General features: G+C 38.7%; 1 non-coding gene across 1 annotated transcript; it reads right to left on the bottom strand.

The window, feature by feature from the left end:
* Window positions 1–10,514: 10,514 nt before the first annotated feature.
* On the bottom strand, window positions 10,515–10,654 carry LOC111763583 (U4 spliceosomal RNA). The gene has a single exon (XR_002796422.2). It is a non-coding gene; the product is annotated as a U4 spliceosomal RNA (small nuclear RNA).
* Between the last annotated feature and the right edge of the window lie 5,369 nt (window positions 10,655–16,023).

Raw genomic sequence — 16,023 nt, 5'->3', positions numbered from 1 at the left:
TAATGATATTTAGTCTTCCATCCATAAATAGGGAGTATTCTTCCATTTATTTAAGTCTTCTTTGATTTCCCTTAACAGTATTGTGTAGTCGTAGGTGTTTTTTATAATTTACTATTGTAAATAGTATTTTTTTCTGGATTTCCTCTCAGATTGCTCATTATTGGTGTAAAGAAATGCTACTGATTTTTGCACATTGATCTTATAACCTGCAACTTTACTGAACCCATTTATAAGTTCTGGGACCTTTGTTGTAGATTTCTCAGGGATTTCTATACATAGAATCATGTCATCTGCAAATAGTGAAATTTTGAATTCTTCCTTTCCAATTTGGATGCCTTTTTTATCTGTTTCCTACCTCAGGGCTCAAGAAAGTACTTCTAACACAATGTTGAATAGGAGGGGTGATAGTGGACATCCTTATCTTGTTCTTGATCTTAGAGGGAAAGATTTTAGGATTTCGCCATTGTATATGATGTTAACTGTGGGTTTTTCATATATACCTTTATCATGTTCAGAAAGTTTCCTTTTATTCCTATCTTTTGCAGTGTTTTTATCAGGAAAAAGTGCTGTATTTTGTTGGATGCTTTTTTTGCATCTATAGGTATGATCATGTAATGGTTTTTCTTTCAATCTGTTTGTGTGGTGCATTACATTGATTGATTTTCTTATGTTGAACCAATCTTGCATAATAGGGATGAAACCTACTTGGTCATGGCGTATAATCCATTTTGATGTGTTGTTGAATATGATTAACAAGTATTTTGTTGAGGACTTTAGCATCTAGTTTCATTAGAGAGATTGGTCTGTAATTTTCCTTTCTTGTGGTGTCTTTGTTTGGCTTTGATATTAGGGTAATGTTGGCATCATAGAATGAGTTGGGGAGGTGTGGGGAGTGGGTTATAAGGGAAACTCTTATTTTTTAATATAATATTTTGTGTCATCTATGTATCCTTAAAAAATAATTTAAAATTTTTAATAAAAGAAATTTTAAAAAAATAAACACATTAGTAAACACGATAAGTGGAAAAGAATTCAGCACATTTATCAGGATTAAGCTATCAAAAATGTACTTTTATAATGTCTGTTTTTTAACTACAGACTTACTTAAAACATAAAGTTATAGAAAGTATAATGTAAATGGATGGTAAAAGTTTTACCATACAGATAGATAAACAGCAGAAGAATCCTGATGAAATTATATTAATATCTGATTAAATTAATTTTAATACAAAAAAAGCATTATACGGAATGAAGAGGATTATTACTTAATCATACAATGAACAATTCCCCAAAAAGACATAATTGCCATGAACTTGCATGTTCATATCAACACAGCCCCAGTTTCCCTTGCACTTCCTTTGATACTGAGAAGGAGATTCTCTGCACCTTTGCTAAGGTCTCCTGTTCCTGGAGATGCATATTCATTCCCATTATAAATTAACAGTTTACCTGTTTGGTTTATAACTCAGTCTTTCATGAATTTGTCTAGAGTCAATCCATGCCTCAGAGCTTGAGCCACTAGCTAATGAATAAAATCTAGCTTCAAGGGTTGAAATGCCAAGAATCAGGGCCTGGAATGTCTTGTACTTTTCTTGCATGAAGTTTGCCTGTAAGTCTAGGCTGAAATCACCAATTAACTTCATCAGTCTGAATTCCTCCAAGAAACGATGGCATACTGAGACTAGCTAATTGTTACAGAAGAGGGGAGGGTAATAAAAGGACTATTTATAAAGGTGTGGACAGAGTTTAGGGAAACTAAAGATAGAGTGTCATCACTACCCCTAAGCCTGAAGATACAAGAGTCATATGAATCTGGTGAGAACCAACACACTGAGTTAGGAGAATATGTCCTTAGAGACATAGCAACACTGGAGACTCAGCAAGGGAAGAGTCAGAGGAGTGCATAGCCTGCTCCCATTCCCTTCATGTATTCCAATCTCATGACAATGCCTCCTATTTACCAAACCCAATGGGAAGACAAAGGGTAAGGAGCTCAGCCACCTGGAGCACAGAGCAAGAAGGTGGAAAGTAAATCTCCAAACAGAAAACAGAAAAGATCCAACCCACAGCTTTATACCAAGAGTCAACTGCTATTACCTGAAATCTCATGGTATCTAGATAGAAGATGACAGATGAGAGAGAGAGAGAGATAGACAGATAGATAGATAGATCTATATATGTTAGATCCCTGTATAATTTTCTCTTTAATAATTAATAGTTTTCTCTCAGGGTGGCGGTAGTTGCTGCCATTATTGTTATCTTTATATAACTATTAATAAAAGGTCACCTGTTACTATTTGATAACCCTCACCCCCATAACCCTGGCCCTAGACAGTAGATAATGGATTCTCATCATCTGAGTGTAATGCACTTCTGTGTTTGCCCTGTGAACATTTACCTCAGATATTCTCCAAGGTTAAGCACAGTGTTAGTGGACTTGGTTTTTGTAGTTGAAGAGAATCAAACATCATGGGCAATGTGGGCACTACCATTTTGTAGTCTTTTCCAAACAGTTCTAAAGTTCACAAATTTCATTTTGGAAGTCCCAGCTGCACTCCCACGGCACATGATCCCTGCTCCCACATCATTCTGTTTGCCTGTCCCCTCTTCACAACTTCCATCTCGATGAGAAATCAGGAAGGGCTCTCTGAAGAGTCTCAGAGCTGCAGTTTTGCACAACACAGGTGACGGTGCAGAATTGGGGAAAACGAGAACTGTGGAGTCCACACAGGACTCCCTGCATTCACTGTGTTCCTTTCAGAAGAAAGCAGAATTCCTTAAAAGTTTATGTAACAGCACTTATTGCTCAGGATCTTAAAGGAAACTAAGTAGAGACAGACTGAAGATTGGGCTAAGAAAGATGCCAAAGTGACTTGAATTATCACTCCAAATAAAAGAGTAAAAGTAAACAAAAGGCACACTCTCCCTAACTTATAATGAAGAACAGCAGTAGCCATTGTTCTCTGAAGGCAAATGGAACAAGAAATATCCCCTAGTCTCTCTAAGCTTCATTCTCTTCAATCAGTAAAATAAAAATGGCATAAGTACCTAATGCATAAAGTCATCATGACCATTAAATAAATCATCCACATAAAATGCTTAGCATAGAGTCTTCAGAAGAATGGTTATAGTTATTATACTTATTTGCTGTTGTCATTATAATGTTTCTTAGGAATTCAGTTCATTAAGGTGTGCATTTGATTGAGCCCACATGTCTGAGTATAAGGAATAGGTTTTTTTCTTCCTGACATCTTAATCTTTCCATATATTCTCTATCTTCCCAGCACTGGAACAACAACTGGCAAATGAATGAATGGATGAAAGAATGAATATGTTTTAGCACTATTGCATTTTACATTGTTTTCTTTCCCATTTACATGGAAGCTTGCATCTTTACCATGAAACAATGATTTGTCCTCTATGTCTTCCCAGTCTGAACCAAGACACTCTACTCTTCACATACACTGGTAGCTTTTAAAACATCTGTAATTTTAAGTGGGCCATTCCTGACCCATGTCCCTCCTGCCAATAAATGTATTCCTACTAAAAATCCATTTATCAGCTCTATGAGAAGCTTAAAGATGACTGGGGAGATAAGTAATAATAACAGCAATCTGATCTACCTCAAATCCTCTAAAATTGCTAAATGCACTGTTATTTTCTTCCACAGAAAAATTACAGGGTATGGCAAGCTGAGATTATTTATGAACTCCAAAAGGAGAGGTTATGTTTGTAAACTGGTCTGTTTCTCTGGGCATGATCTCTTTGTATTGGATTCAGCTGAGATGTCTTTAATAAAATATGTTAAGATTAGGGCTTTGATTCAACCACATCAGTAGAGTGTAACAGTCTTGGTGAGCTGATAGGAACAGGCACTCACTCAAGAAGACACACAGAAGAAGATACACAGAAGAAGACACAAGAGCTCCGTAGATACCAGAGAGAGAACTTGGTCACTTTTGATCCTGGAGCCTTGGTGGGGGAGATGAGCCATTCGCCTGACAGTTCACAGCTGATCTTGAGAAGAGAACAGAGCAGCTGAGCCCAGAAAGAAATGAGCCCTCTGCTCACCTACAGCTTAGATCAGAAGAAACTAGGACCAGGAGCCTTAAGAGGAAGAAGGAAGGAGAGACTAGGCAGATGTCACCTGCCATCTTGCTTCAACACGTGGCAACTGACTTTGGATGAGAAATCAACCTTGAGTTGGACTCTTCAGGGCCTTGTAACTGTAAGCTTTTACCCCAAATATATACCCTTTATAAAAGCCAACAGAGTTCTGGTACTTTGCATCTGCACCTCTTTGGCTAACTAATACTGGAAAGGCAGTTTAGTTACACAAGTGTAGACAACTGAGCCTATGGTGCAACTTCCTTCTAAACCTACCAAAGTTCAAATCACTAGATAGAGTGTCTGTTAATCTGATTAGATATAATCATTACTTATGATCATGTAAGATGTAAGAAACATCCCTTTTAAAGCAGACATATCAGAAACGTTTCCTACATTTCGCTTTAATTTCAGCCTCTTTTGCTCATCGTGAATTAAAATAAAATTGAATAAGATTGTAAGTCAAGGTTATAGCATTCTGAAGTCTCCTTTCTCAATAACCTCTCTTCAAAAACAATTCAAAAGAAAAGAGCACATTAATCCAATGTTGTAAAGCATTTTCATATGTACTATTGAGTCATTGCTTAAAATCTAGCTTCATCTTCTGTCCTACTAATTATTCCTTAAAAAATTATTTATATTTGAGAATGTTTGTTATTTCCAGCATCCTGTTGTGATGCAAAACAACAAATTTAGAAGAGAGGCAAAAGGAAGTAGATTTGACTGTTTGAGAAATGTTTTTCATATTTAGCAGGATGATGGAATTGAAGGACTGGAGAAGAGAAGAGAAGGGAACAACTGAGTCCTCCTGAGTCATTAATTTACATTGTGTCTTTCCCTTAATAGACTGGAATGAGGAGAACTTCAGACACTCTCATGTGTATTGACAGTATAGAAGAGAGTTTCTAGGCCAAATACAAAAAAATTAATTTCATCATCCCAACTAGGATTTTTCAAACCACGACTCTATGGTACAGATACGAAGTAAATGAACATAAACGTCTATAGTAATAACTGTGAACGTTGTTTTAGATCACTCTCTAATTGCTAATTATGCCACAAGAATAAAGGCATACTATGGCATTGATGAAAATGTACCTCTAAAATCTCCTGCACTGGGAAGTATACTTGACCAACAGTCCTAAATTCTGTGCTCTGAAATCTCTCACTGCGTTTGCTATGGGAAGTCACTCCCCAAGGGTTGCTTCTAGCCTGTGACTAAGCCCTTCACTGCAAAATGTGGGAGTCCTCTGACGGGCAACCGTAAATGGAGGACTCCCTGCTAGCCTTGCTGAAACTGTCTTCAAACTGCGGTCTAAGACCTTCCTTCCTCCCTTAGCTTCTTTCTCCTTTCTTTCCCTCTCTCCTTCACAGGATCAGACTAGCATTGTGGTCTGAAAGTTCTCCCACCCTCTTCTGGCTCCTTTCCCATTTCCCTCACCAGTATTGCCCCCAATAAATCTCTTCTATATCTAATCCCACTTTGGCACTTGCTACTCAGGAAACTGGGACATATACATACACTTCACACAAAATGAAATTTGGACAGCTCCATTTTTTTAAATAAACAATCATATTTTAAAGTCACTGGGTAAATACATAAAGCTAATGTCCTAATTTGTTTGGTGAATTCTGGTTTCTGTTTTTTTGGCTTCCTCTCAAGCTCAATGTCATTCTACTAAAATCTCTGATCTCCACAGACACATTGCCCCCACAGCATTAAAAATTCATATTCAAGACTTGCTATGGGACCCAACAATACCATCGCTAGGTATATACCCTGAAGAACTGAGAGCAGTGACATGGATATCTGCACACCGATGTTCATAGCAGCGTTATTCACAATTGCCAAAAGTTGGAAATAATCCAGACGTCCATCAACTGATGAGTGAATAAACAAATTGTGGAGTATATACACGATGGCAGCTGTAAGAAGAAGTGAAATCGTGAAACATATGACAACATGGATGAACCCGGAGGTCATTACATTGAGTGAAGCAAGCCAGATACAAAAGAACAAATACTGTATGATTGCCCTATTATGAACTAAATATACTATGTGAAATATACCTATATTATGTGACATATGAATATGGGTAGAATTACATATATAAGACCATTTTTCTTTGAAGCTGAACAAACATAATAGTATGAAATGCTAATATCAGACAAAAAAAACCACATTATACTAAGTGAAGGAGACCAGACACAGAATACTACATATCGTATGACTCCATTTATATAAAATGTAAATATAAATCAATTTATAAAGATGAAAGTCATTATGCAGTTCTGAGGAAGGAATGCTAAGGGGTGTGGAGTCTTTCTTTTTGGAGTAATGAAATAGTTCTAAAATTTTTGAGATGATGAATGTACAACATTGTGATTTTAGTAAAAGCCATTGATTATACGCTTTGGTAGAATAGCCAGAAACAGCAGCTATGTACAATGGGGAAAGCATAGAGAGACTGGGAGGTGAGGAATTTTCTTGTTTGTTTGTCTCGGTTTTTTGTTGTTGTTTATTATTATTGAAATAATGAAAATGCTCTAATAATGACTGAAGTGCTGAATGCACAACTATGTGTTTACAGCAAATACCATTGACTATACACTTTGGATGAATTGTATGTTTATTAATATGTATCAATAAAATTGATTTGTTTTTTAAAAAAAAGATAATTTATAACTCAACAATGAAAAAACAAACTACCTGATTAAAAAAGGAAAAAAATCATATTCAGTTTATTTTTAAATTGCACTTTAAAAAGTTTTTCAGTAAAGGGGTGAATATGATTAATATAAAAAGGAATTTTTTTCTTTTCTTTTTTTTTTGCTAGCCTGTGGCACAGACTGCTAGCTAATCATCATCCTGCTCTCCTTTTCTTCTAGACACACAAACCAGACTACATTTCCCCACTTCCCCTGGAGGAGGCGCTAGAACTGAGTTCAAGCCCATGAAATGTGAGTAGAAATGAAGGACACCATTTCCATACCCAGCCCATGAAAACCTCCGTTTGTGATTCTCTGAGCTATTTACCTCTCTGTGGATCAATGCCTGTGAGCACAGAGAATCTGGAAACCATGAGCTGAGTTGAAAGAGTGACAAGAAAAGAAGCCTGGACCTCTGAATTTCCACCTGATTGAGAGCTGCCTGACCAGAAACGCCTCAACTGTTGCATAAACAAGAAATACACTTCATCATGCTAGGCCTCTGGTACTTGATGCTTCACTTGTTACAACAGTTAGCATTCCCTTAACTGATACATAGTGCCACACTTCATGGGTACCTAACTGGATTCATATCAAAGATTGCCTTTGCAAGGCAATGGCCACACGGAAAGAATGGAGATGCCTCCAAAGACAGCCACCAAAAATTCTTGCCCTTCTTGGATGCACGTGTCATTCCTCCCCTCAAGAAGAGGTTTATCTCTCCCTCTTCAAGAATCTGGGCTGGGTCTCTGACTTGCTTTGACCAAGAGAACATAGCGGAAGGGACCTCTTGCTGGTTCCAAACTTAACCCATAAGGCAGTTTCTACTTCAGTTCTTAGAACCCAAGGTCCATGCAGTAAAGAAGTGCAGGCTGTCCTACTGGAAAGAGAGGCCAGATGGAGGACCCTGGAGGATGAGATATCACGTGGAGAAAATAAGCCTCATCAATGAGTCTCAAGCATCACCACCACCTGCCAGCTCCAAGGCTCCAGACTTTGAGAAGATAGCCCTCTTAGAACTTCCAGCCCAGCCCCGCTGCCCACCTGCGGTACTCCTGCTGTTACTGTCTGGAGCTGGAGTGTCCACTCAATTCACAGTATCATGATACTTAGTAATCTGTTGTTTTAAGCCACCAAGTTTTGGGAGGAGGGAGGTTAGACATCTAGAGATGACTGACACATAAGGGTTTTAAACAAAGAAGTAAATGGTTTGAAGTAAGAGATAGCCTGAGAAGTGATAATTCCTCTGTTTGTGCTTTCTCTTTTGAAATTTCAAAATACAAATAATCATAACCTTTGGCCTCTTAAAAATTGCATTATCCTATGAAATAGAAGCTAGACCTCTCTGCTAGTAAAAATAATGCCTTTAATTTCTACAGAAATATAGCAATGCATATCACATTCTGTTAAAATCACACTATATTTTCACTGCAAAAGGTAAAATTATACAGTAGTAGATAGAGTGGAGAGTGACAATTTCCCCTTCATACTTGTTTCATGTCTTCAATGCCAGTCCCCTCCCCAAAGGCAACTAATAAGAACATTTCAGTGTGTTGTTTTCATCCAGAGTTTTTCTCTGCAGTATCTGCACATTTTGTGCATGTGTGCGGCTTTCCGTATTTTGATATGACAGGAATCGGAACATACATGTGATTTTGTACCTATGAAATATGCATTTGAGAAATATGCTCAGCACTGTTTCTTCCACTGTTGGTCATACCCCCTTGGGGTATGTGACACTGTCTAAAAATCACTAGGTAATAATAATAGCTGTCGCAGATTCTATTTTCTAAGATGGTTGAATAATAAAGAGATATCCATCCTCTCTCCTTGAAACTGATGTGGCTTTTATGACTGGTTCAACAAATAGAGGGCAAACCAGTTATGAAGTGATACTCTATGGCAAGGTCATAAAAGGCAATCAGTTTCCACCCCGCTGACATACAATTGTACCTGGAATCCTGAGACTGGCCGTATGCCATTTGTCTGCCTGAGAGAGCCAGGCTGAGAGGAAGCCCCAAAGAGTTCACATGGTGGGAAGAGAGCGAGGAGCTCTGCGATCTGACAGAGAGCGAGATCCATCCAGATCCCAGCTGCTCCAGTCCTCCACCGTTTCAGCCTCAGCCACCCCAAGTCACAACCGTCCAGCCAAACCCTTCCCAAATGCCTGGCTCATCCACGACTTGTTCTAAGTCCCGACATCTTGGAGCGCTTTGTTGCAAAGCAATAGACAATTATAATAGAAGACTAGTTAATAGTTATTGAGCACATACTATGTGCCAAGCAACGTTTTAAGTACATTGCAAGTATGAATTCATTTAATTCTCTCAAAAGCCTTAGGAAGTAGGCGTTATTAACCTACATCAGTGAAGCAAAGAGTGCCTTTATAACTTATTCAAGATCACTCGGCTAGTGGGTGACAAAGATGGGATTTAATCCTGAAAGTTTCACTCCTTAGTTAACTCTCTCAAATATGAGGCTTTGCTGCAACATGTTGAGACAAAATCATCGTAATACACCGGATAAATATTATGTTCCTTTCTGGAGCATCAGCTTTTTTTAAAGTTTAGTAACTTACACTATTATGCTTTATTTATACATATGTATATATACTTATGCACATATCTATACATGTATGTGTATATAATGTGCATCGAGAGAAACACAACAACCACAGTTATATTATTGAACAGAATAAAAATATTGACTTTTAAAGATAACACACAAGAGTTTAGATAAATATCTGCTTAAAGCTATTCATTTTAAAACCATGGCTCTTATCAAAGCATTTCCTGAAAAAAGTGTCTTTGTTTTGTTCCATTTTGCTATTGTGAACTTGTTTTATATTGAGGAACCTTATAAGAAAATATCATATAAAGAATGTTTCTACTTAATCAGTAATAAGCAATATTGTAGATACAGGCCTCTACCATCGTGTGAGGAAAATTCCTCGTGGAATTTTGTGTAAGGTGCCGCATATCTAGACATGGAAATATTGTGCCTTGTCAAAGTGCTTTTCTGCAATGAGTTTACTTGACTGGTTTCTTCAATTTAGGGTTTTAAAATCTTAACTTTAATAATGAGGCAGGATCCAAAAGCATTAAAGTGTAACAATATCTGCAGGGGTTGCTTACCTTGGGAATTTACGTAAGGAAAAAAAACATTGATTGAGACTTACGTAGTCCATATTGAGAGCAGAGAGTTTAACATACTGTTGGTTATAACAAATTCCAAAGAACACAAAGCAGGACGCAAGTCTTCAGCTCTTCATATCTACGGAGTTGGTGACAAACCTTAACTTCTCTGGCTAGAACAATGACTTCAGAAGAGGTCCAGTCTGAATCCTCTCCAGTGGGCATTTGTTCCACACAGGCCCACATGTGGGGCTCAAGGCAAGAGTACAAACTGAGGGCTCATACCATTTTAGAACTGTGACTCCTTTTTTCCTTCCATTTTCTCCCTTTTGGAGTGAGAATGTCTCTCCCACCTCTGTCCCATCATTGTGTATTAGTTTCTAAGCTTTACAGGTCTGTAGACACAGAGGAATTTTACCCAAGGATGGACCATACTCAGAGTCTCACCCATGCCTGCTTCAGGTGATTTAGATGGTGAGGGTTTAGGTCTTTTCTAGTTGATTTTTATTTAGTTATTTATTTTACTGCTTCAGATCTTCTTTATTTTCCATGTAGAAAATCCCGTCTCCACAGAGACCTTCAAAACTTGCCACTGCCTACTGTATTTCAAGTCGTCATGGTCGGGTATTGGGAAAGTTTTCAATTAGCAAAAACCGTGCCTCGGATGGACCTCATTGGCTACAACATTGCCACTGTGCAAAGCTTAGTGAATATTTAGATGAGATTTGGGATTATGTTAGAGTAGATGCTGGAATAGGTTAAGACTGAATGCTGAGAAGAAATAGATGTATTTTGCATGTGGGATGTACATGAATTTGAGGGGGATAAGAGAGTGGACAAGAGTGGGTTGAATGTCATTGCCCCCAAATTCAGGTCCACCTGGAACTTCAGAGTGTGGCCATACTTGAAAATAGGGTCTTTACAGATGTACTTAGTTAAGATAAGTTCATTCTGGATTAGGGTGGGCCCTCAATCCAATATGACCGGTATCCCTTATAAGAGAGAAATTTGGACACAAAGAAACAGACGGGAAGATGGTCATGTGGAGACAGAGGCAACAGCTAGAGCGATGCTGCCAGAAGCCAAGGAATGCTGGAACCACCAGGATCTGGAAGGGCCAAGGAAGGATCCTCCCCTGGAGGCTTTGGAAGGAGATTGGCCCTGCCCATGCCCTGGTTACTGGCTTCCAGCCTCCACAACCATGAGAGAATAAATGTCTGTTGTTTCAAGCCACCTAGTTGGTGGTAATTTATGATGGCAGCCCCAGGAAACTAATATACTTGGTGTAACTTCCAAGGCTGCTTTGTAAAAAATGATATGACATCTGCTTCTCCATCTCTCTCTCCTACCCCCTTCATCGCCCACACAACCTCCATGCCCCGCCTCTGGGCACTCAGTCCTGGGACCTCATCCCCTTGTTCTGAGGAAACCTAGACTCCACAGACAGGCTGAGCTCTCAGCCAGCAGCAACCACTGGATGTGGATGGATGAGCTCAGCTGATGCCAAGTGGAGCAACTCCAAACAGTGTCCGCCCTGCTAGCTCTGCCCAAATTACAAATCCAAATTACAAATTACAAATGAGCAAAGTAAAGGTTGCCATTGTCTTAAGTCATTGGAATGGTTTGTTATGCAGCCATAGATAATCAGAACAGTGTTAAAGAGTAGTTTTTCGTAGTGGCCATGTCCAAAATTTCTAAGTCAGAAGATCTGAGAGTTTGAATTAAAGCACCAACATTTACTGCCTTATGGACATAAATTGCTTAACTGATTAATTTCTGTTTCTCCGTTTTAATGCCAGGATAATAAGCCTTCCTCAGAGATATCTGCCAAGAGTATTCACAAGGAAAATGTTAGGTGGAAGCAAATGATGAAGGACTTGACATGCCAGAAATATTTCTTGAATCCAGACCTGAAAATTCCAGATATTTAATTTTGCTTCCTCCGCTAGCTCTATTACTTTTCTACATAGGCAAAGAATTATTTTTTTTTAAAAAAGTGTCCACCACATCTGCATTTAAAAGTGTGAACAATCTGTACTTTATTTTCAAACTGGAATAAGAAATTATTACTAGAACATTCTTCTAAGACCACAGTCCACTAAATCATTCTAAGAACTCAAGAAAACCAATAGATTTTCCTTTATGAAGTCATTGAAGACCTCAGAAAGAACGATACTGTGTTCTACTGGAGCGTCCACACTTATTCATCTTTTGTATATGCCTTCCTGCTACCTGTGTGCCCAAGAGGGGAAAATGCCCCCACTAATGCCCGCAATGGCTCTATAATCTATTCTCACTCTGACGATAAGATGTAGTGCATCCTAAAGAATTACTCAAAAACAGAATTTGACTTGAAAGGACAACTTTGTAGATGCTAAATTTCAGATATACAGGGAAGAAGACTTGGCCCAGTGGTTAGGGCATCCGTCTACCACGTGGGAGGTCTGCGGTTCAAACCCCGGGCCTCCTTGACCCGTCTGGAGCTGGCCCATGCGCAGTGCTGATGCGCACAAGGAGTGCCCTGTCACACAGGGGTGTCCCCCACGTAGGGGAACCCCAAGTGCGCCCTGTAAGGAGAGCCGCCCAGCGCGAAAGAAAGTGCAGCCTGCCCAGGAATGGCGCCGCACACACGGAGAGCTGACGCAGCAAAATGACACAACAAAAAGAGACACAGTTTCCCGGTGCCACTGACAAGGATAGAAGCAGTCATGGAAGAGCACACAGCGAATGGATACAGAGAGCAGACAACTGGCAGGGGGGCGGGGGGGGGGGATAAATAAATAAAAATAAATCTTCAAAAAAAAACAATTTCAGATATACTAAGTCTCTCATTTTTTTAATTTTTTCTGAATGTTCTCTAAATGGCATTAGAAATGAATTTCAAAGGACTATAATTTATTTAAGATTTCACTTACCGAACACAGTGAAAGAGGATATTAAACATCTGCAGTTTTCAATCACATGGCTAGCAAAGAAGCACAAAACAGTTTCAGTAAAGAGCATAATTTGGCATCCTTGCCATCAAAGGCAATCTTAAGCACATAATTCAAAATGCCCATTGACAGCAGGTCTCTCTTGCTGGGTATTAATCTGCCAGGATCAATCTGGAAACATCAATGTTTCTCAATTAGAAGTATAAACTTTAAAAATGAGCAATAAAATCACAGTGGCACGAATAGGGCACAGGTGGATAATTGCCAAGACTGCATAATGTGGAAAAAATTATAGGTTAGAGGAAAAGTCATAACATTAATATAAAGCTTTGGGTTTGCACAGCCACTGTCCCCAAAGAGATCAAAGCCCTGTACAGACATTATCTCATTAATCCCCCTGCCACCTTGTAGCAGTGACAGTGTTAGGGTAGACACCCATCAGTGGTCATTCTGTGCCACCAACCCCATCCTGTGTGAACGCCCACTGTGAAAGCTTTTATTTCCATTCTTTCTTCTGCAGTAAAGTGTAAGATTAGCATTAGAGGCACAGCTGGAGATGTAATGCAGCATCAGTTCTTAAACCAATTTATCCCATTACCCAACTCGTGCTGCATGGATAACTCAAATATTTCCATCTTCAGGTACATTATTAATGGCCTATAACTGTTTCTCTGGAAGAGAGTTCAAAGACATCAAAAACTTCTGTAACTATTAATTAGAGATTAGCTTAACTACATGAAATTATTTCAGCAAGCGGGTCAGCTGTGGGATTCATGTGTTCCTTATCACCCCAGGCATTTCCAACATTTGATTTTTTCAATTTTTCTCTTCCCACCTCCTGTTAGAAAGATTATATATACACATTACAGGGCAAGTATGTAGAGATACATGAAAAACAGAAAAAGAAAAACACTATTTTGCTATTTGCTAACTTTTCTGAAAGTTAGATTATCAAAATATCATTTCATATCCCTTTATTCATTGCATTCCAAAAAAAAAAAAAGACTTTATGAGATATAACAATTTTTTGAATGCTGCTCATTCATATTATATCAATCAAAATTGTTGGGCTACAGCTCATCTTCCTTGAGGAAGAAAAAATTACTCAGATTCAGAATTTCATTTCTATGTCCTACAAATTTTTGTCTCTCCTATAATTTTACTCTACTAGAAGTTTCTATTGGGTGAATATTTCTTTGATAATCCATTCAACAATTATATCTGTCATCTCAAATTCCCTTTGAAAATGAAATTCTAAATGTAATGTCTCCACTGAAATTTTAGAGCAATAACTGTACCTCCAAAATGCAATTATATATACAGAAGAATTATCAACAGTTAAAATTGACTGGGAAGGATACACCTTGTTTCTGGGATGCAAAGCAGAATGAGAAGGATCACACATTGACTTTCAGATGTGTCTGCATGGAGCTACTTGCTGAAATTTTTGCATAAAATAATATCATGGGTATCCACCTGAGTTAAAATGACATCTACATTTTCAGGAGAAATATTTTCATTAGTGGATTCCTTATGAGAAAGTTGCAGAGGGATTTAGGCATGGTGATAATTAAGTTTAAGTACTCACTGAGCTTTATTCCACTTATATGAAGCTGAATTAAAGGGAGGATTCTGCACCTGTCTACTAGTTCTGGCTATTAGTGATTGAGACTCATGCTTCTCAAAGTGTGGACCTGGGCATCATCTTGAGTTCAGCAGAAATGCAGAATCTAAGGACCCCTCGGAAACCTACAGAATAAGTATCTGCATTTTGACATGATCCCTAGGTTGTGGTCATGCTCAAAAACTTAGGAGAAGCACTGAGTTAAAATAGTATCAGAAACCTAGAACACAAAATTAAAAGGAGATTGTCTCAACGTAACTGAAATCTCTGTAGTGAGGTGACACACTGGGTACAACCTATTTTTTATCCAGCATCTCCCCAACACTATCTCATGACCCCACTCCTCCATTTTCAAAATGTGCCTTGGTCTATTAGGTAACTGTAACTAATACAACCCAAAGAGCCATTACGGGTTCCCTTCTGGATTTCCGGCAGTGACGTTTTCTGCCTTGATACCTAGGAAGGGAAACTTTGTCATAAAAAGAGGAAAAAGGAAGACAAGTGGAGAATTTTGTGCTCCCAAGAGAAATCTACAGTCATGCTTTGCTTCACATACTGTCTAGTTTTTGCACTTCTCCATTATAATTAATCGGCTTGCCATCCTCCAGTGTGACATATTAGTGTTACCAGTGGAAATTAAATGCATTTGAACTATTCCTGCTCCTATAATATTTTATTGTCCTCATGTCATTTTAATATGAAAATGTCACTGAACCCTTCCAAATACTGAATTCTAAACAGAAGCTCTAAATAAAGACTGTATCATTTTTCTGGGTGTGAATGAATTCAAAAACAAATTTGACAGAAGACTATTACTGACATTGAAACAGAGTCAATAACAAACCATAAAATTCCACTAGAGCACAAGAAGTCTTCAAAGAGTCCCAAGAAATGTCATCAAGATGGAGAAGTAAGACATCCCCTGGAAAAGTCTTCCTAAAGATACAACTATTAAAGGATAAATTCTGTGTCCTTGGAACTCTGGAGAATGAGGAGTCTGGAGAAGGACTCCACAAATGCTGAACTGAATATTTAAAAAAACACCACCACCAAAAATGTGGTAGCAGATCTGCAGCTCACACCTGTCAGTATGGACTCCTCCCCCTCACCTGGGCAGGCTCAGGGTAAGAGTGACCCAGAGGCAGCACACCGGGTACCTGCTGCCTTGGCCAGAGACCACAGAGCCAGGCACAGCATCAAATTAACACTCACATATATTCAGCCAGGAGACCCACAGCCACATAAACCTATGGGGAAAACCAAGTGACTGGCAAGGAAGTGCATACAAAAGGGCCCCAGGAAAGAAGAGGCCTGTGGCGGAACTCTTGACAAGTGGTGCCCACACCAAAGCCCATTTCTAATTACAGAATCACCTAAACAAAAAAGGAGAGACATTTCTGAATGCTGACCTCATCTGGCTCCTTGAGGCAGTTTAACTTAATGTGAATTACAAGAAAAGGGAAATGCTTCACAGAAAAATGAATTGCCATGGGGCAAGACAGAACTCAGGACTGAA

This window comes from Dasypus novemcinctus, chromosome 31 (genome assembly GCF_030445035.2).
Source record: "Dasypus novemcinctus isolate mDasNov1 chromosome 31, mDasNov1.1.hap2, whole genome shotgun sequence".
NCBI lineage: Eukaryota > Metazoa > Chordata > Mammalia > Cingulata > Dasypodidae > Dasypus > Dasypus novemcinctus.
The sequence above is the reverse complement of the archived record's forward strand: the minus strand, read 5'-3'. Positions and strand labels throughout refer to the sequence as shown.